Here is a 21,869-nt window from a genome sequence, read left to right on the forward strand (position 1 = left end):
CACATAAAGTAATATTTTTTTAAAAATTGAGCTAATTAGATTAAGTTTGGAAAGCAGGGGATTTTTTTTTAAATATAACATTATCATCAACTTCCAAACATTCACATGGTTCATTGGAATCTTCAACAAGTTTTCTTAAAAAAACCATAACTTCTTCATCCAAAAGCCGTTTTCAAGCCTTTTTTTTAATCGGCCTAATTTTTCGAGATATTTCCATTGGAAAATTTAATTTCAGCATCTACAGCTTTAGTTTCTTTTAAAATGGAAATTCATGCCTAGTTATTCTTGACAACATCAACTACTTCCAGTGGCGATCATACATGATGGATTTACTTAGAAGTAAAGGTCTTTATAGAATAGCCTTAGTCCAAGAATCTAAACCTTCAGATGAAGATAAGCAAGCCAAATGGGAAAATAATAAAGACAAGCACGTGGGTTGATAGGGATGTCTATTTCTCCAGACATTAGATTCCATATCACAGAAATTGATATCCCGGATGAAGCAATGAAAAAGCTCAGTAATTTTTTTGGAATTAAAAATGAAATTGGAACCCATCAACTTGAAAATGAATTACTTACATTGGAGCCCAATAATATTTCTTCCATTGAAGACTTTTTGTCCAAGTTCAAGACCCTTAGAATTCTCTTGGAAGGTGTTAATGTTAAGAAAGAAGATGGTAGCCTTATCTATTCTATTCTTACTAAGTTAGGATTAGCCTACTTTGTGTTTGTTTCCACCTTTCATTCTACTAGAGAAGCCTTTATTTCTCAAGGACAAGCCTACAAGGCCCCCTCTTTTGATGCCTTTTATGTTTCTTTAATAAGAGAACAATAAAAACTATTATGTCTTGGTCTTCTTAATACTGGAAAATCTTCTAAGAAAGCCTTAGAAACCCAGTAGCAACCAAGTTCAAAGAATCCAAAGAAGCAACATCCAAAAAAGAATGGTCATAAACCAAACAAGGGTCTTAAGAAATTTCAGTCTCAAAATGAAAAATCAACTCAACAAAATGATAAGGTAAATAAAAACAAAAGGAAGAAGATTGATAGACATTGCAACTTTTGTAATCATGATGGCCACTTAGAATCCAAATGCTTTAAGAAGATGGAAGCCTTGGAAGCAACCATGAAGAAGCATAACATCCATTTGGAGCACTTTTCATCTTCAACTTCATCTTCATGAATAAAACTTTCTACGTGTGGTTGTCGAGCATCTCGGTTTGGTTATGAACTAAATGTATCTTCTTCTACTCATTCTCATGAGTGGCTCATTGATTCTGGAGCTTCTTATGACATGGAAAAAAACAATGTCATGTTTTCTTCTTTAAATGATTTTAACACCAAAAATATATATTTTGGTGATGATAGATCTCTTAGTGTTGTAGGGACTGGAACTATTCATCTAGACAATGGTCAATTTAATGATGTATTATGTGTTCCTACCTTATCCTGCAACCTTCTATTTGTATAATAGATAACTCATTCGGGTGAAGGTAAAATTGTTGAATTTTCACCTCATGATGTTGTAATTAAGGACCTAAGAGATCCTAGACAGATTTTAGCTACTGCCATTCTGACGATTCTACAAGGTTGTATAAGTTTAACAAATTGGGGCCATTAACCCTTCCCTCGGTATTTATTGCTCATAATGATGAAGTGAGCAAACTTTTGCATGAGCGATTTGGTCAATTAAACTATTGCTCCCTTCAAAATATATGTAAAGAAATAATGGTAACAAGTCTTCCTATGGTATCTTGCAGAGATGGTGTTTGTCTAGGATGTGTACCTGGAAAACATCATCCTGATAGTTTTAAAAAATGTGTTTGTTGGCATGCCTTAGCCCCTTTACAACTTGTGCATAGTGATCTTTGTGGTCCACTTTGAATTGTTCCATTCTTTGGCTACAAGTATTTCTTAACTTTCATTGATGATTTCTCCATATGCACTTGGGTATACTTCTTCAAACTCAAGAGTTAAGTATTTAACATGTTCTTGGCCTTTAAGGCTTTGTTGAGAAACAATCTGGAAATCAAATTCTTAAGCTAAGATATGATAATGGAAGAGAATATGTTAACAATAAATTCATCAACTTTTGCACTGAGTGTGGAATTCAATTGCAACATACTATTCCATATACTCCACCACAAAATGGTGTAGCTAAAAGGAAGAATCACACCTTAAAGGAAATGGCTAATTGCATGCTTCAATCTAAAGGACTTAGTATTAATTTTTGGTCAGAAGCAATTAACTGTATAAATTACATAGTAAATCACACGCCTAATGTTTTAAAGAATATCACTCCAGAAGAAGCATGGAGCTCAATTAAACCAGATGTAAGTCACTTTCGTGTTTTTGGAAGTGAAGCATGGGCCCATATTTCAGATGAGAAACATAAAGCCTTAGAACCTAAGAGTGAAAAATGTATTTTTATTGGATATTATGAAGATGTCAAAGGATATAGACTTGTTCAACCTAACTCCAAAAATGTTAACATTAGAAGAGATGTAAAGGTTGTTGAAAATATATTGGCCTACGAGCCTAGTTTGGTAGATGTGCCACCTCTCTCTATCCCTTCTACTTCTGAAAATATTCCCTCTTCAAATGATGATAGCAAGGATGAAAATCCCCCCCCACCTTCTCGAGATTTTCCTTAATCTCCTCAGCTTCCAAAATGGGTCCACGCTACTTAGGATGCACGAGGTTCTCTTGCAGGTGATCCTACAGATTCGAGTCATACACGTTCTCATTTCGATAGAGCCTCTTCTTTACTGGCTCAAGTTTCAACGAATTATGATCATGACACCTTTGCGGAAGCTTCAAGCCATCCAGATTTGGATGCAACTAAGAATGAAGAATATCATTCATTATTGGAAAATGATACATGAGACCTTGTTCCTCTTCCAAAAGGATGAAAACTTGTTAGATGAAAATGGGTTTACAGAACCAAGTTTGGACCAGAGGGAAAAGTTGATAAACATAAAGCTCGTCTTGTTGCTAAGGGTTTTTCACAAGTTGAAGGCATTTCCTATACTGAAATCTTCTCCTCTGTTTCCAAAATGAACTATATCCGCCTGTTCTTTCCCTTCCTACCTCTTTTAAATGGGAATTCCATGAGATAGATGTTAAATCTGCCTTCTTGCATGGGGACTTGCATGAAGAAAACTATATGGAACAACCTCCTGGCTTTATACAAAAAGACTCTAGACTTGTATGTCAACTTAAGAAATCCCTTTATGGTCTCAAGCAAGCCCCTCAGGCTTGATATGCCAAAATGGATAGCTTTCTTTTAGATACTAGTTTTTCTAGGTGTCATTATGACAATACTGTCTACACCAATAAAGTAGGTAAGTATCTTATCATTCTTGTTCTTTATGTTGATTATCTTATCCTTACTAGTAGTGATCCCAACCTTATAAAAAATGTGAAGTCTAGCCTTAAAAAGCAGTTTGAAATGACAGAATTAGGACACTTGCATTATTTTCTTGGTCTTCAAGTCATGCAATCCAAAGAAGGTATTTCCCTTTCCTAGTCCAGGTATGTCTGTGATCTTGTACACCACTTTCACATGGAAGAATATAAGCCAACCCCTTCTCCCTTTCAATCTACAATCAAAATTTCAATCACTTGTACTTCCTGTGAAGTTGATGCTACATTATATCATCCGCTTGTTGGAAAACTTTTTGTATCTAGCCCATACCTGTCCTGACTTTTCCTTTGCTTATGGCCTTGTTGCTTGGTTTATAAAAAAACCACATGAAAGTCATTGGAAAGAATATAAAAGAATACTTTGTTATGTTTAAGGTACAATTCATTTTTGGATTCATTACAGTGCAGAGGCATCTCCTCTATTGGTTGGTTTCATTGATTCTGATTTGGCTTGTGACCTTGATGATCAAAAGTCTACTATATGTTATGTCTTCACTCTTGGTTCTAGACCTATTACATGGGATTGCAAGAAACAAAGTTCCATTTCTCTTTCTTCAGCAGAAGCAAAGTATCGTGGTTTCGTTGAAGCTAGTAAGGAAGCCCCGTGGCTTTGTCAGATCTTGTCAGGGTTTGGTTTTCAGCATCTACATCCGACTACACTTTGGTGTGATAATCAAAGTGTGATTCAACTATGCAAAGATCTAGTCCAACATCAGTGCATCAAACACATTGAAATACACATACACTTCATCATAAATATCATTCATGGCCATGTTCTTGAAGTGCAATATTGTTCAAATGATGATCAAGTCGTAGACATTTTTACAAAGGCTCTCAAAGCGGCAAAGTTTACTAAACTTGATTTATGGTTGGAGTTCAGGAAGTTGTCACTAAGGGGGGATAGGCTATAATTTCTCATTCCTTCTCCTATTGTGTCATCTTTGTACATAATTCAATCCTATCCCAAGTTGTTCTTAAGGGGGGATGTTAGGATATTTTGACACATAGGAAATAATTAAGTATAACTTGGTCTAGTGTATAGTTAGGTAAAGTGTGTTTCTTTAGTATGTACTTTTTGTAACTTACAATATGACAATCATGATATGTTCTAGACATGAAGTGATCCGACGGTTCATTTTCTCCTTGGTATTATCGACACTTGATCCGTGGCTTAACACTCAATTGGTCCATGATCTCTATTTAAAGAGAATGGAAGGTCATTTCTCCGGTGACCGTTCATGAGAGAAGATTATGTAAATTTCCTTTCTTTTACATTAATAAATTGCCTGAAGTGGGCGCATTGGCTTAGGCCATGGACTGTTCCCCTATTTGAGGGTTTAACCACATCAAGAATACTGGTGTACTGATTTGTGACCTGTTTGTGAGAAGTGTCCTTTGGTGTTCTATCTAAGGAACTTACCCTGTAAATTCCTACAAATATCTGGTTGGAATGTTAGAACAAGGCAATAGAAAAACTAAATATAAACATTCCAACTAGATTTGATGATCGATTTGTTTCAATTCAATAATTAGTACATCAACCAATTGACCATAATGAGTAACTAAATTTTCAAGTAAATGAATTGTAAGACAAGGTGATTATTCAAGGAATTCAAGAATTATCCATTGTAATTCAGAAGGCTCACCAAGAATTTGTCCAAGAAAAGTAAGAGTTAGAATAGACATTAGATCATGGAGCTACACTCAAAAGAATTATTAATAATTTGATGATGTATTTAGCATCTACATGCAATCATATAAAAAATCAAGAAATGTTATTATGAGAATTGTGCTCCTGACAAGTGACTCATCCTTCAATAAATTCTTCTAATTACAATTAGGTTACACAAGATATACAATGGTTAGAGAAGGGAATACAGCATAGATTGAAGCCTACAATGTTTTTGATATTTTTAGGGAATTCTTAATCAAGTGCAACAATCAAAGCAATAGTTATTGAAAACAATGTTAATACTGAGAGGGAGGGGGGGTGAATTAGTATTAAGGCTAATTTTAACTTTTAAGCCAATTTATTTTTACTCATTCAAATTTGGCATCCATTATATGAGAGAAAACATTAACAAAGCATAACAACATCCATATCAATCAACACAAGCATACACATCATGAGCAACAAACACATGAGACACAATGGTTTTACGTGGAAACCCTTTCAGGAAAAAACCACCAAAACTTTTTGTTGTTATTGATGTGAAATAAGAGAACCTACTCTATTACATCAATATGTTTGTGAGCCACCACTCATAGTAAGCACCCACTAGCAGGAAGCACCAACTCCCTCCTTTTGTAGACACTTGATCCACTTACTAGAAGCACCAGCTTCATGGATTTGTTGTAAGAACCAACTTGCAACTCCTTGGATTTATGCAAGAACCAACTTGTAGGAGGCACAAACCCCCAAGTTTTCTTGAGCCACCCACTGGAGATGGAAGCACCAAATTCTTCTATGTAGGCTCCAAACCACACTCAAAATATAGCCTTTTCCTAACTGTAATTGGCAGTCACTCTGCCTAATATCACCTTTGTTCTCCTCAACCCTTGGTCCATGCAACATTCTCTGTCCTTTGCTCATTCTGTAGAAACACACTATTATGATTGACAGCCTACACTAATATGAAACACTCTCTACACTATGCCCTCTATGAAGCAACATACTCACTTGGGATCTCTACTCTCGGCCCTCTACTCTCAACACATACAGTCAACACTCAACACTCAACCCCTTTTGTTACACAAGTTCTTCTCGACCTCTTCTAATTCATAGGATCTTCTTTTCCTCTCACACATCTGTTGAAAATGGCAACAAGAAATTGCTAAAAATAGAAGTGCTAAAAATAGCAGTTTGGGTACTAGTGCTAGATTGGGCAATAGGGAGTGAAAAATGGAAGTGCTAAAAATAGAACTTTTATTTTTAGCAGTTCAGGATGGATTCCTATTTTAGTCAGTCCCTGGACTAAAAATATGAAGTAAAATTCGAATTTGATATTAATAACAGTTTGTAAATTAATTAATTAATTCATCATGAGTTAATTAGTTAAAGAAAAACAAACCTGAAGTCTATGTGAGGACATGCAATAGTTTATCTATTAATTGAGGAATTTATCCATCAGTTAAAGAGATAAGGATGAGTTGTAATATTGAGTTGTAATTAGTTGACTTAGTTTAACTAGTCAAGTCCAGTTAGATTAATTTAACAGTTTGTTAAATTAATGAGAGTTCAGTTAGTTAATGCTTGCATGCATGTAACTACTGTAATTCAGATAACTGAAGATTCACTCATGGATAACTCATGCATGTCAGTTCAGACAGAGACCCAGTTGAGATCAAAGAAGGGACAATGTACTATCAGTTGGATGAATATTTTTCCTATAAAGGAAGCTCATCCATGATGAGGATTTATCTCCTTCAGGAATGTGCAGTTAGATAGAGGTTAGTGAGTGTGTGAAGAGGCCAATTCACACATGTGGCTTCACTGGACCCCAAGAAAAATTGTGCAAAGAAATAGGAGGCTTGGAGGGCAAGGAGAAGGTTTGAGAGAGGCATTTGTTTGTCTATGAGCAGCAGAGGGATTACAGAGAGAGAAGGATAGCTTGTGAGCTGATTCTTTTCATAATCCAGACTATATTTCCACTTGTATGATAATATAGAGATTGGAGTTTTAGGCAGAGGCTTTCCCCGGGTTATTTCTTCTGTGTTATGTGTGATTGATTTCTCATTCTCAGTTATATGTGTTCTCTCGATATTGCTCAATTCGATTGAGCTTTCGAAAAGTTTTGTAGAAGTAGATCATGTATTGTGTTTTAGTATATTGCATAACCTATTGATCTACAGGTGGGAAATTTCTACATGGTATCAGAGCACAGGTGATCAAAGAACAACAATATACTAGAGGAGATTTTAAAGATGTTGAGTTTTGGGCCGAGAGTTTGCAGCGAAGATCTAAAAATTTATATAAAAAATTTTCAGAAACAAATAGAAGATTTGGATTCCTTGCGGAAAAATACCCAAATTCAAAAAAAAAATCGGTTGAATTAGAGTTCGGATGAGGGAGATATCGCTGATTTAAAATCAGCTCTTTTTCTAGAAAATTTCGTGATGGCGGGAAATATGAAATAGATTGGTGTGCTAGCCAAGAACCTGTATGCACTTGAGGTACAAGATGCATGCAAAGCCTTGAGGAGAAAGGCAAAGGTTAGATACTTAGTGGTTGAGAGGGAGAGTAAATTACCTCTCAACATGCAGTGCTAGAAGAAGTCTCAGATGATTGTGGAGGAGCCATGGCTGGTGCAGCAGCTTCAGGAGGTTGTGGAGCAGCCACAACAGGGTAAGCTGAGTGGAGATCAAGTAGAGACATATACTCATGCAGAGACCTCCAGTAGGGGGAAAATTCGAGCCAGGTGGGCTAAGGGATCACATGCAGCCATACCTCTAGGTAGGAGGTGGGGCGATGTGGAGTGATCGTCCCAAGGAGGAGGGGCATGATCCTTGAGGTACCCAACCTCTTTGATTTGACTTTGCTATGGGAGCCCCAATGAGGAGTAGCAATATTGATTGGTTGGGTAGAGACAAATGCAGATGGAGTGGTAGAGAGAGCTACAGTGCAAGAGTCCCAAGACAGCGCAGAGCTAGCAGGCTGCAACAATTTGAGAGGCACAAGAGTGTTACGCTAGTGCAGGTTGGCACAGAGAGGTGTGCAATGGTGCGAGATGCATGGAGATGCTGTAGTAGCGCAGAGGTTAGAGAGGGAGCACTTGTGAGTAGCAGGTAGAGCTTCAACATCAGAGTATGTTTCTAGCCCAACAGAGAGGTTAGTTGGGAGTTTTTTTTTTGTTCCGAGAGTTGCTGGAGCAATCACACTTGGTAGAAGTGTTGCATGCAGAACATTCCGGAGGTATAGGATCGGGTTCAAGAGGAAGCCTTTATTTTTGAGAGGGAGTGTTGAAAATGGCAACAAAAAATTGCTAAAAGTAGAAGTGCTAAAAATAACACTACTAAAATAGCAGTTTGGGTACCAGTGCTGGATAGGGCAATAGGGAATGAAAAATGGAAGTGCTAAAAATAGAACTTCTATTTTTAGCAGTTCAGGATGGATTCCTATTTTAGTCAATCCCTGGACTAAAAATAGGAAGTAAAATTCAAATTTGATATTAACAACAGTTTGTAAATTAATTAATTAATTCATCTTGAGTTAATTAGTTAAGGAAAAACAAACTTGAAGTCTATGTGAGGACATGCAACAGTTTATCTATTAGTTGAGGAATTTATCCATCAGTTAAAGAGATAATGATGAGTTGTAATATTGAGTTGTAATTACTTGACTTAGTTTAACTAGTCAAGTCCAGTTAGATTAATTTAATAGTTTGTTAAATTAATGATAGTTCAGTTAGTTAATGCTTGCATGCATGTAACTAATGTAATTCAGATAACTGAAGATTCACTCATGGATAACTCATGCATGTCAGTTCAGATAGAGACCTAGTTGAGATAAAAGAAGGGACATGTTAGCACTCAGGTTGTCCTTCTGGTCAGCTCAAAAGGATACGGCCGAGGTAACCACAGACCAATCTTTGTACTGCAGGTTCTAGCCCACGTGCAATCAGAGAGGGCTCTCTCTTTTTGATTTAGCTTTGTTGATAAGGGTTTTAGGCTAGTTATTGAGTTCAAGGGGTTTTGTTTTGATTTTGGTGGGAAGGATGATGCTCTCAAGTAAAGAGGCAGAGATAGCATGAAAGTTTTAGAACCATTGGGCGTGGAGTCAAGGAGTAGGACTGCTGGTGCGTTTTCCTGGTCATAAGAGGGAATTATGGAGCAAGACAACTGCATATGAAACAATCTTTCAAGGTAAAAGAGATGGATTAAAGGCTAAGGAATGAGGGGAAATTAAGAATCTCTCATTCAGGTTAGCAGAAGGAAGATAAATGAGCCCTATCTAGGAGCAGCTAAGAATTCCTAGATAACAGTCATTCATATGTGAAATAGATCAAACATGAGCCATAACAGAATTCATATTTATGCCTAAATCAAGAGGAAAACATTAAAAAGCCACAGAAACTGAGCATAGAGTGTAGCTAAGCAAATTCTAAACCAATCCTTTGTTCAGTGACTTGAGCATATGTGAAATTGAAATAACAGAGGTAAGGAACACTTATTGATTCATACTGCAGCACAAGAATTCCACATTCAATTCTTCAAACCATTAGACACAGAGCAGACAGTCATTCCTCCAAAGCTTTTCAGCAATCTTTGATTAAGTAAAACATCTCAGATACAGTGCGAGTCTCTAATGAAGATTATCAACCAACCAACCCTTTTTACAATGCAGAGGGTCGTATAAATAGGGAAAATTATCCAAAATTAATCTATTACAGCCGACCTAAACAGGTCTAAAAGAAAATGATTACTTTAACCTAATCTTATCCAGAAATAAATGCATGAAAATATCTTTGAGCTGTGCTGAGGGCAGCTGTATCAAACTGAGTTAATGTCTGTCCTGGGTGGCTTGGTGCAGTCTTTCTGTAATAATTGTGATTTGTCTTTTATCTCCACCTCTAACTTGATTCTGCTGCTGTTCGGTGCCATTAATGTGCACTAATCCCGACCAGATAAGTTTTTAAATGGCCTTAACTGCTCTGCTGACTTTGATGGAGGCTTTTAATTTTCACCTGCTTTGATGTTGCTGAACTGATACTCTTTGCCGCTTCATCTTTCCTCTGATACACTTTGGCGCTGAACCTGGCCTCTTTAATGTCTTCTGAGTGCTTTAGACTGTCCTATCGACCTTTTATGGCTGCTGCTCGGCCCTCTGTTGCTTTAAAAATTGTGTTTGCCCCTTTCTGTATGCCTCGCGAAGAAATTCTGGTCATTTTGCGCCTTTTGGGCCTGCTGGAGGCCGAGCGGTGAGGGGCTTTCCATTTCGGCCTATTTCCCGTAGCCATGCGCGATTAGTGCCTAGCGCTAATCGCGCATGAAAAAATGCCTCAGATTCTGATTCTGGGCTTCCTAGGCTGCGCCTTTCGCACTTTTTGACGGTGACGTCAGCAGTGGGTCCCAGTACGGCGGTGACGTGGCAGGGTGACGTCAGCAGTACGGTCGGGTGACGTGGCGGTACGACGGAGGAGGTGACGTGGTAGTACGGTGGCAGCTACGTGGCAAGGACACGGTGGCAGGAGGCCGACGCGGGATGGTGATGTGGCAGGGTGACGTCACGCTGACGCAGGAGGGGGGAGAGCGGTAACCGGTTTCGGGCGCACCGCCTTTCCGCGTAGGTGGTTTCGGCAGAGGGGGCTCCGCCACAGCCGGGAGGGCGACGCGTGGCGGGAGTACGGCGGGAAAACTGCCGATCTCCCGGGCGTTAACCCTCGGTGGCTTCGGAGATGAGAAGACCCGCCCACCGTAGATCTGTGGCGCGGGCGATCGGACGGCTGGCGGAATAGATGAGGCAGTGGAGGGATAATGGACGGGGCCCGCACGAATATTCGAATTTGTATAATGCCGCCGGGGGGGGCGTTAGACTTTGATTTAGCGGATTTTTCAAGGTTTGAGCGCCGTGATCATAATTTAATCAAATATATATTTTTTTAAACTAAGCCCGAACCTGTGAGTGCGAGGGGTTAAAAGGGATGAAACGTTATGGGTAAAGGGGTGAGAAAAAGGTTATTTAACTTAACCAGATGTCAAGCTAATCCCAGGGTTAGGACGCGGTAGGCTAATGCTGAGTCCCAGATGAACTCGACATTTCCCAAACTGATATATATAGGGCTAAAATGCCAGGGGATGGGAATATGTACATAGGGAGATTTATTAACATATTTTTAGTAGGGGAAGGGGGAATAGATAGGGAGCTACATAGTAAGAATTAGTAGTTAATATGAAAGTGTGAAGAAAGCGCTAAGTATGTGAATCTTTAGGCTATTAGGGGGGATAGAACTTGTAGAAGAGATATCAGCACTCCTAAGTAAAGCAGATCTCTACTTAGGCAAATGTTTTATGAAACATGATGAAACTAAGAGGCTCAAGCAGATCTTGACCTCTTCAGGGAAGTTAGTGAGTGATTTAGGGAATTAGAAGAAGGGGGGAGTTAGACATGCCTCGCTTGACCTGCTCCAAATGAAAAACTGCCTTACAATTGTGATCTGTAGTAAAATATCACTTTGAAACACAAAATTGATCATAAATCAACATTCTGCAACCTCAAAACTACCTACCCAGCCTACTTACCTAACATTTTTTCTTCTTTTGGTTTGGGTGCACTTAGACTTGCAGACCCTGCTTTACAATTTTTCTTTTGACTGCCCTCCTATCTAAATCTGCACTTATTTCTGCCAAGGGCCCAGATTAAGTAGTTGGGCTCCTTTGATTCTCTACCTATCTACAAATCTGCCAAGATTAAGCTGTTTGGACAGATATTCATTCTCTATTTCTAAAGCAAGAAATTGAAACCTAGGGAAGCCAAGATTAAGCTGTTTGGACTTCCCTTAACAGAACATTCTTCAAAAAATGGTTAAGTCATCAAAATTGGAATACAGCAGTGGCATTTAGACTGGCACACTTTCATGGCCTCTTCTTTGACCTCTTTCTGGAAATATGGAGCATTGCAGCATGCAAAGTATGACATATTTGGCATGTAAAAAATGTCAATCATGAAAGATGAACACCTGTTGCAACAGGAGGCTAACAGTGGGTCCACTTGGGGATGGCTTTTCCTTGTGAAAAGCCAAGAACAACAGGTCAGACTGCCTTGATCTTCTATTGTTGCTGTAGACTGAAAAAACTTCTTTGTGCTGGTTGTTAAGAGTGTGAAACTTTGAAATATGAATAGCTCTCTCCTCAACTGAATTACTGTGAATTGTATAGCATCGCCTGCCCTCTTTTGCGTGCTTAATGTTATGTACAATATTGCTTGAGCATTGTGCCTTTGAAAAATATAGATCAAAACTGATGTGTTTCTTTTAGCTCTGGTCTAGAAACAGTTGCTGAAAGATTGCTCCTCTCCTATTGATACTGTTTGACTGAAGACTGTAAGTTGCACACTGTTTTGCTTTTACCATGAATTTCTGTGATATGACAGTGCTACTCTTGCTGTTTTGCTGAGATTAATGCAGAGATAGAGCCTTAAAAATGGAATTCTTGCATTAACTATGTCTTCACAAATTTTGCTGCTGCTTCTCTAACACTCAGACTGCTTATACAAAAAATAAAAACAAAGTGCTGATATATACAAATATCAATGTACAAAGAAATATGTACAGAGCTGCATTGTATCCCTTTAAAAGGGATCATGGTAATGTTTTAACATTCGGCCATTAACAGGGCCTTCTTCAGCAGTGCTGCCCTCTAGAGATTTGAGAAAATATGTGTTATTCCCCTGAACAGCAGAAATAACAAATGGCCCTTTCCATAAAAAATCAAATTTTGCATGTTTTCCCTTGTCTTCTCTTCGTGAATCCCACCTTAGAACTTTGTCGCCAATGTAGAAATCCTCAGCCTTAGCTCTCTTATCAAACATCTTTTTGAGCTTTTCTTGCAAAATTTGAGCTCTGTCATAGACTTGCTCTCTGGTTTGCTGAAGATGAATGGTCTGATTGATTCTTCGTTGAATGTCATTTGGTTCAGCCTGAATCTCCTGTAACAGTTTGATAGTAGGGATGCCCAAAGATGAAGGAAATCTGGCCTCCATGCCATATACTAGCTCATAAGGGCTCATCCCAATGGATTTCTTGGTTGAAAGTCTGTCTGCCCATAGGGCATTTGTGAGCTTTTTATGCCAGTTCTTCTTGTTTTCTTCTAAGATCTTCTTGATAATATTAATTAGACTTTTATTTGAGGATTCGGCCAAGCCATTACCTTGAGGGTAATAGGCCGTAGAGTGGCCCAAGGTAATATGAAATTTATGGCAAAAGTTGATCATCTTTTTGGATTTGAAAGCAGCGGCGTTGTCAGTAATGATCTTCTCAGGGCAGCCAAATCTAGAAAGGATATTGCACTCAAGGAATTGGATAATGATGGTGTCATTGGCTTGCCTGCATGGGATGGCTTCAACCCACTTAGTGAAATAGTCGGTGGCCGTTAGAATCCACTTGTGCTGGCCTGAGGAGGAGGGATGGATTTCTCCAATGAAGTCAAGACCCCATTGTTGAAAAGGCTTTTCAGTTGAGATGGGTTTAAGGGGCAGGGGCAACAACTTTCTTTTGCCCTCAAAGATTTGGCATTTGTGACATGAAATGGAAAATTTCTTTATATCTGCAAAAAGAGAGGGCCAATAGAAACCAACCCTTAAAATTTTATCAGCAGTGGACTTCCAATATAGATGTCCTCCACAGTCACCTGCATGGAATTCTTTCATGACGTTGTTAGTTTCACTCATGGTTAAACAATTAAGCAATATACCTTCATGGATTTTCCAAAATAAAGCACCATCTATGACACAAAACTTCGAAGCTTTCATCTTTAAAAATATTTTCTTGGTTCTGGACAATCCTGGGGGAGCAAACATGTTTAACAATACAAAGCATATATCAGCATACCATGGGGATTGCAAAAAGGTTTCACTGATCTGTGGAGTCGCCAACTCCTGTTCATTGTCCAATTGGTTAATGTCTAAGGCTTGAAAGTTTGTTTTGGACATTAGTTTGGCTAAACCTTGTCCCTTTATGAGCTTGGTTGGTTTTATTTCTATGTCATATTCAAGGATGTTTGCAATCCATTTGCCTCTTTTGCCATCTAATCCCTCTTGGGTTAATATGTCTTTTACAATAGAATTTGGGACATAGGCAATCGTGAATATAAAATGTAGACTCTGAAATCCTTGATGGCCTTAACAAGGGCATAGGCCTGCTTTTCCATGATTTGGTAGTTCAAAGGGGCATCTCTTAAGGCTCGCCTGAAAAATGCAATTCGCTTTTCATTTCCCTGATCATCCTTCTGCAAAAGGACAACAACTATGGTGTGATCAGATGCAAAAGAAAATATGATAAAGTCCCTATCAAATTATGGGCTTGTGAGGACAGGGGCTTGGGTTAAGGCAGATTTTATGCCCTCAAAGACTTGTTTGGTTTCAAGAGACCATCTTACCTTGGCATCCTTTTTTAATATGTTGCTTAACAGTCTTATCAGCTCAGCTAGATTTGGGATAAATCTCCTTAGGAAGTTGATCTTCCCAAGGAATGCTTGCAACTCTTTTATGTTCCTTGGATATGGGATTTGGAGGACGGCTTGGATTCTTTCAGGATCAATTCTAATCCCATTTTTTGATATGATATGGCCAAGAAGCTTGCCTTCTTCAAGGCCGAAGAGTGACTTCTTGGGGTTCAAGGAAATGCCATATTTCCTACATGTCATGAATATTTGCCTCAAATGTTTTAGGTGCTCTTGATCAGATTTGGAGAAGGGGGTTAAGTCATCAAGGTAGACAACTAGGAAATCATGTATTTCCTTGGCAAATGCAATATCCATTGCCCTTTGAAAGGTAGTACCAGCATTTTTAAGTCCGAAAGGCATCTTCACATACTTAAATGTTCCCCACAGTATGGTAAAGGCAGTCTTGTCTTGGTCATCTGGGTGAACCAGTATTTGATTGAAACCTGAAAAGCCATCTAGAAAAGAAATTCTAGATGACCCCACTACTCTCTGCAGAATATGATCCATTTTGGGCAAGGGGTAGTGGTCTTTTAGGGAGACTTGGTTTAAATTTCTTAGGTCTACACATAGCCTAATCTCACCTGTCTTTTTTCTTGTGGGAACAAGATTGGATACCCATTCAGAAAATCTGATGGGTGCTATGATACCTGCTTCAAACATTCTTTTCACTTCCTTTTCAATCAGAGGGAGAAGCATGGGATTGATTCTCCTCAGTTTCTGCTTGAAGGGCTTTTGGTTTGGTTTTAAGGGAATGGTGTGTTGGATTACTGAGGTGTCATAGGACTTCAAGTCCTCATAACTACAAGAAAATACATCTTGGAATTCTTTGAATAAATCAACATATTTAGGCTTTTGATCAGGTGGCAAATTTTTGGATAATTTGATCATTTTGGGCTTCTATGCTGTTCCGATGTTATGTTCCTCTACAACAATGTTTAGGGGTTGCATTTTTGGCTTCTTGGGAACATCATTAGCATCAAACATATCTTCTAACGGAGTGAGGCCAGCAGGGAGAAGGTTATCTTTCAGATCAACGATTTCGGCCTCTGTTTCGGCTATTTCCTCCCAATGCATATGTTTCAGCTTTTCTATGTTTGTATTATCAAAAACAGTTGGGTTCAGCATTCGTTTGGCTGTTATAGGTGTTACAGCCTGTTGACTTTCATTTGTTCGCTGTTGTTCATCTGTCATAGCATCCATGTCAATGTTAATATTTGAAAACTCATGCTCAAGAGTGAGGAAATTGTTAATCTGGGCATCATTTTCGAACACTTGCCAATCTTTAACATTATTTGGGACAGCAAGCCTATGTTTTATCTCAACAGTAAAATGGTGATTTGGCTCAAAGGGGAGCTTGCATGTACTAGCAAAAGTGGCTAGGCTGTGTGCATGAATGTTATGCTCTCTTGAAATCTTGGCAAGCTTGGATTCAGTGAATGCATTGAGTATACTAGTGGCAGCAGTCCTATAGACCCTCATTCTATTGTCATTGGTAACAAAGTTACCTTTCATCTGTTGTATGATTAAATCGGAGTCACCTAAAATGGACACTTTTGCAGCTCCTAGAGCTTTGAGCAGTTTAAGGCCTAGGAGGAGAGCCTCATACTCTGCCATGTTATTGGTGCATTTGAAATTTAGTCTGTAGGCATGGCCTTCTGCATGATTGTTATGTGTATTGTGAATCCAGACACCTGCCCCTGCTCCTAACTTGTTGACAGAGCCATCAAACTCTAAATACCATGTGATTTCTTGCTTGTGGTTAGTGTCAAGAGTTTCAGTCATTCTTGCAGTGGACAGATTTGAATTTTCTGTTTGGGGAGGTTCTTCTAGCATGCTGGTTGCATTAACTGTTTTGACAGTTTCATCAGTATGGGCAACCGATTCTTCATTGATGTGTGTGTTCAGTTCTAAAGCCAACGGCTTGCCATCAATGGGAGGACTTGTTTCATCATTAAATAAAATAAAAGAATCCATATCAGAATGGATTGAGTAAATGGGAAAATTTTCAGGCTTGCTCTCACTAGTTACCACATACTTCATCAGTGTTTCTCTATATAGTCTCTTTGGTTGCCCAAAGACAGATATAGTGGCATAAGAGAGATCTAATTGGAGGGATCCTTGGAGTTTTCTCCCCAAGATCTTGACAATAGCATGCCATACTTTGGTGGAATATCAGCAACCACCACATCCATGAGGATTGTCTTGTTAGGAAATTGGACTAAGGAGACACACAGGTCTTTGATGAGGGAGGAGAAGCATTCCACACTATAATCCACATGGATTATTGTCTTGCTGGGATTATAGTGTGGAATGCTTCTCCTCCCTTTTCCAATGTAGCAACACGTGGATTATAGTGTGGAATGCTTCTCCTACTTGCTGGGATTAACCGATGTTTGCATTATGTAAAAGACTGTTTTCAGTAATTAATTGAGGCAATTTTTATCCATGTTCTGTCTACTTATTTATCGCATCTAATGATTTTGATTTTTGTGTGAACCAGGCACACAAAGAGGGTGTGAGTTGGCTGGGTTGGCCACTAGATAGCTCGACACCACTCTCATCTTTTAAATAGCATTTCAATTCTTGTTTGTTTTCTGTGTGAATTTTATTTCTTTACAATTTCTTTTTGCCTTCGATTGATGCTATCTAACTTGCTGCATATGTTTTATTCCCAAAAATTAATTCGATTTGCTGCAATCCATTATTCCAAGTTTTAAGGTTAATTTGAGTTGTTGCAATTTGTTTCTATTTCATTTGCTGCATTATTAATTATACTTACACCTGAAATATTTTAAATAATGATTGCGCCCTCCAGATTGTCCGAATCCATAATATCGGCTCTGCCATTATGAACTCTAACTCGAATTCTATAAATTAATCCAGATCTATTAATTTATATTTAAAGCTGTGATATTTACATTTGCTGAGCTGATATTTATAAATACGGAAACTAGATGTTTGAATTGATAAATTCTTCATTAATATTATGGTTTCCTTTAACTTCTGGATTGTTCTTACACATAATTAGTGCAAGAATATTTTATGCTTGCACGTTACAATATGCAGTAGTGCAGGCAGAATTAGTGCAGGCAGAATTAGTGCAAGCAGAATAGTTTGAATTTCTTTTGAATTTATTCCAGCATTTACAGTCTTTTCGTTATTGTGCCGGCATCGCTTGATTTCTAGTTCTGATTTCCCTTCTGTTTACTTGCAATTAGAATTTCCTTTCACATTGATTTCTTTTACTTTCCTGCATGATTTTAATTGTTTGGATTGGTGTTTCTCGAACTAGTGCAGGATTGGTGTTTCTCGCACTAGTGTAGGATTACATTTATTTTCGAGATTAATCGCAAGATAGACTAGAATTTGTTTTGCAGGTTACCAGGGACTCTCTCTAGCATTTCCAGTGCTACGTCTCGAAGTTCACGAACTCTCCGGATTGAAAAATTAAATGTTGGTACATTTATAGACCCTATACTGCACCCAACACATCTCAAGCACATCAATGCTAGCATCTGCTACTATCAAAACTAACCTAGTGGACAATAATGTTGTCTTTCCTAGCACATGCATCCATGCTAATATGGTTGACATTAATGCCAACACACTTGCTAACTTTCAGGTAATGCCAATTTCCCAACTTAATATCCTAGCATGATTATTGACATCAATGCCAACACAATTACTACCACTAGAAAGACAGACAATGACAACTACCCAACCATCTCCCCCTTTGGAATCACGATTTTCGTTACACCAAAACCTGCAGGTGTTAGTAAATAGACACATTTCCAAATTTAATGGATTCATGAGAGGCGGTTAAGCACATGTCATGAAACACTCATGGAGCGTTGGTTTATCCAATGCCCAACAATAGTTACTAGTTAATCAATAATTATCAGAGCACATATCACTCAAAGAGAAGGTACAATAACTATAAAATTTAAAAGCATTAGATACCCAGGCAAGGTTAGCTATATGAGAGTGGTCTATATTTGATCAACATCTCCAAGTTCTTGCACCATTCGTTTATAAAACAACATTCCCTATGACGTCAAAACCAACACCTACAGTAGCACAATCACCTCCAATATCTCCATCGTGGCCTAAATTTAGTTTCATTGCACCAAGTTTCTCAAGATGCATTCTGGATTGTGAACAACAATCTAATACACAAAAAATTGAAGTTGAAGGTTCTAACTAGTCATTTGGGGAAAGCCATAGAAGAGGAATTCACATTTTAAATCCATAGATCCAGTTCAAGAAACATTAATCGATCAGGTGACTGAAACTACTGATCAACCAACCACCCATCCAAAATCACTTTAAATGCTTTCTCAACATTTACTTTCTTTTCTTTATCATGTATCAAATTTTGTATAAATTTTGTAAGACTCCAAATCTCCCCTTATTTAAGACAAAGAAGGCATTGAGTGTGGGGGAGATGCCGAAATCCATATTGTAAAGTCATTTAAATCTCTGGTCGAGTTAAGGGTCTAAGTCAGTTAGACTGAGCCAATTTTGACATTTAAACTATTGTAACTATCTTGACTTCATATATGTGTGTGTGTGTGTGTGTGTGTGTGTGAGATAATGTATGCATCAATGTATTGGTTCTGATTGTATTCTCAAGAGAATATAATATAAAGTACTTCTTTGCTAGTTCTCTACTAATTTTTTTGTCTCTTCTTCTATTCTTATGTTGCATATGTTTCTATGAGTTCTTGTTGTTCTTTCTACTGGTAACTAATGCACACTATCTTCTAGACTACAACAATCTACCAAAATTAAAAGAATACAAAATGTAGATTGGAGAGTTGTTTAAGAAAAGACACATATTCCCAAGTTTCTCACCTTGGGGAGCACTAGGCCATTTTTTGAAAAGGAAGAATGGAAAATTGAGTTTATGTATTGGTTTTAGACAACTAAACAAAGCCAGAATGAATAATGTTTATCCTCTATTTAGAATTAATTACCTATTTAATCAACTAAGAGGATAAAGGATAGTCTCAAAGATAGACTTGAGATCAATATATCACCAAGTGAGGATCAAGGAAGAAGACATAAGTAATTTTTTTTTAGAACAATGTATGAACATTATGAGTTTGCAATGGTGAATTTTGAACTAACAAATGAACCAACTAACTTTATGTTCCTAATTAATCCTATATTCAAAAATTATTTGGACCAATTTGTTATTTTATTCGTGGATGTCATACAATTTATTTCAAGGTAAAGGAGGAGAATGAACATCATTTGAAGTTGGTAATAAAAATCTGAGGGAGAATTAGGTGTATTCGAAGGTAACCAAGTGTTCATTTTACAAGGAGAAAAATCATTATTTGGGGCACATAATTTAAAAGGAAGACATAAAAGTGGATTCAAAGAAGATTGAATCCATTGAGGGTGTTAACGCTCGAATTTGCCCCAGGCTGAGGAAGGCAAAACTCAAGGCAAATCAAACCACGCTCAACCTCGTAGCTAGCCCTACGAGGACAGGAGAGGGATCTCTCCAGGTCAATCTCGGAAAAATATAATCAATGAGGCTCGAGATGACTGAAATTGTAACTAATCTTAGGCTAGGTATTAAATGCAGAGGTTTAAAGGTGATTTTTTGGGGTTTTTGTTGAATCAAAGGGAAAGGCAATTTTGGGTGCGGGGATGAGACACAGTTTCTGCAGAGGTCTGATTGGAGCAAGGTAGGCAATTGTTTGATGCCTTAAAAGCTAATGAGGTGAGTAGATCAGACAGGTGAGGAGCTAAGGAGAGCAAGGAAACCTCAAGAATTCTCCTTAAACAGATGAAAACATAGGAGATCAAACAAACTGAAAGGCAGAGCATTACATATTATGAATTCTACCTTAACACTTCATTTGTTCAATTGCAGAAGATGAGAGAAGGAAAATGATACACATAACAACTTACAAGTACTGAAAGAAGCACACCATCAAGACATAAAGCCACATGAATTCCAAACAGTGCTGCAAAACCCTGGTCTTTCCTTTGCCAAAATGCTGAAGTAAAATGTACAATAGAGTCTCAAAACCTTTTCCCCAAGAGTCCAACCATGAAAATGACTATGAAAATACATAATATAGGCAAGCCAACCCATTCCCTTGCCTCTAGGGGTCGAGCTCATCATCCTAGGAGCTGTTTCAACCAATTCTAAACAAAGCACTACAATCTAGGCAGTCAAAACAACTTGCCTCTATAAGGTAGGAAACTGATTCATTCATTTAATTTTCACTTTTTAGTGAATGAATCTTCTAGAACAAGTAATAAAGTGCCAAAATTACATCATGTTTCATTAATTACATCAAGAGGACTGAAAAAATCACATCACAAGTCAAAACTGGTCAAACTGGCTTCGTTTCCTGAGTTGAAGATGAAAATTGTGCCAAAAAACCCTATGCGCCGCGCGCCTGAGCCCTATGCACCACGCGCCTTTCCACCTATTTTTGGGGCACTTCCCAGCATCCAAATTGAGCTTAGGTTGGCTTGTTGGAAAGCCCTGGATGTCTACTTTCCAAACCAAGTGGAATTTTCCAATTTGGTGTCCATTTGCCCCTCCAAAAGTGCATTCTCCGGGAAGTACTTCCTGCTGGTGCAAAAGGTGGCAAAAAGGTGATTTTCATGGTGTTTTTGAGCCTTTTGGTCACACAGAACTTGATGAAATGCTTTGGCCATAGCTTAGCATGTATATTTCATCATGAAAAATCCATAACTACAAGCCATTTGTGATTTGGACCTCCCAATCTTATGGGTCGCGCGCGGCGCGCTACGCGTTGAGCCAAAAAACCTGTTTTTAGGACAAAATTTTCAAAAATGACAATTTTTTTTCCGAATTTGCTCAAATTCAGAGTAAAGACCCTCTATCATGTATTGTGCCCCGCCAATGAAGCCTCGGCTAAAATTTGGAGTGGATCGGGCTTTTTCAGCCGTTTTAGTGCCTTGCTCAATCGCCTCTTAAGGATCTTCTTTTTGCTTTGCAAACATGCATGCAAGCCCAATAGTGAGTTTTCATATGACGAAGCATGTCCTTGTCTCTGTTTTCCTTCGCCAACAATTTCTCCAAATGAGTGTTCACCCGGATGAGCATAGACTCTCGATCAATCGGTGTCAAATCACCGGGTCTCTTTCGGGCCAATTCTCGGTCTTCCCGGATTTGCCGTAGCTCATAAAGTGTATGTTCATCTTCCAGCTATTTGTTGCGCTGCTCCAAGTAGTTGATCGTCCACTTAGCCATCTGCAATTTCTTTTGCAGCGAGTCATTTTCATCCCTTTGC

Source organism: Pinus tabuliformis, chromosome 6 (genome assembly GCF_031772625.1).
Source record: "Pinus tabuliformis cultivar Carrire ecotype Pingquan chromosome 6, CPIR1, whole genome shotgun sequence".
Lineage (NCBI taxonomy): Eukaryota > Viridiplantae > Streptophyta > Pinopsida > Pinales > Pinaceae > Pinus > Pinus tabuliformis.